Source organism: Haliotis cracherodii, unplaced genomic scaffold (assembly GCF_022045235.1).
Source record: "Haliotis cracherodii isolate W230 unplaced genomic scaffold, xgHalCrac1.p SCAF_7, whole genome shotgun sequence".
In the NCBI taxonomy this organism is placed as follows: Eukaryota; Metazoa; Mollusca; class Gastropoda; order Lepetellida; family Haliotidae; genus Haliotis; species Haliotis cracherodii.
In genome coordinates this window covers 16,792,723-16,793,932 of record NW_027266330.1, presented here as the reverse complement: position 1 = coordinate 16,793,932, position 1,210 = coordinate 16,792,723, and positions in this window count along the sequence as shown.

Sequence of the window (1,210 nt, the reverse complement as noted above, 5' to 3'; positions counted from 1 at the left end):
GTTTTACGCCGCTTTTAGCAATATTCCAGCAATATCACGGTGGGGGACATCAGAAATCGGCTTCACAGATTGTACCCATGTCGGGAATCGAACCCGGGTCTTCGGCGTGACGAGCGAACGCTTTAACCACTAGGCCACACATGCTTGTTCTCCTGTGTTTAATCACATCAAAGGTGTATCTAACGAGCGACCACTTTAACCACAAGGCTACCCCACCGCTCTAGTCGTTTGATAGCTAACTGCAGTTCTTCGACTTTGATGTCGTGATAGAGAGTATCTGTATCAAAAGAACTGTCAAAACCAAAAATTGTCAGTAAAAGGATGATCAAAATTGATTATTAAGATTTTAAAAAATCATAAAAAACAAAAAGGTATGTTTATTTATCTCCTCTGTCGTGAACCTAGGGGTTAAGAATGTGTATCTCTTATCGATTTACTTATTTTCATTTAATGTTTTGATATATGTTTATTCATATTTTTTGTAGATATTTTCTCTCTGTATATAATGGTGTTTCTAGGCTGTTGTTGGAAGTCTCTTATATTGAATGTTATCCTCTTCATAACATTTACGCCTGTGTTTACATTCTGGCCCAAATCAGGTCGATCGATCTATTTTTTGTTCTACATTTCAAACCAGTATGTCATACACAACAATTGAAATTTCACATGTGTTAACATACAAATGTACAGGCATTTAAAAAGTAGTGTCCAGTGTTGTATGACATGAGTATACTGTGTCTGAGTGGGGTATTCATGTTAAACTGCGGCATGGTATGTCAGTGAGCTAGCACTATAAATCGGCATCAGTCCGGTCTAGTACAAGCAGCCACTTACACGTGCATGCACGTCGCTATGTAAGTGCAATAATCTTGGACGCGACGTTAAACCCCATTTCACCTCACCTCACCTAAAACGATTGTGGTCTAGTCGCAGGGTTAGACCATTTCAAATTCAGATGTGGATGGGATTATTTCACAAAAAAATGTCTTGAAACACTATCCTGTCCCAGTCACCCGAGCCCCTAGCCCAGTATGTCAACTGGGTGTTTGTTAGAACAGAATAAACCCTCTGAACACATATATAAGTATCTTAGTGTAGCGAACTTTGTGCCTCGTATCATTTGGAGCTGCATATGTCATCAAGAGAGGGCATTCCACGCACGTAGTCAGAAGCTATCAGCAGCGTGACTGCTCTAACAAAGAGGATTCAC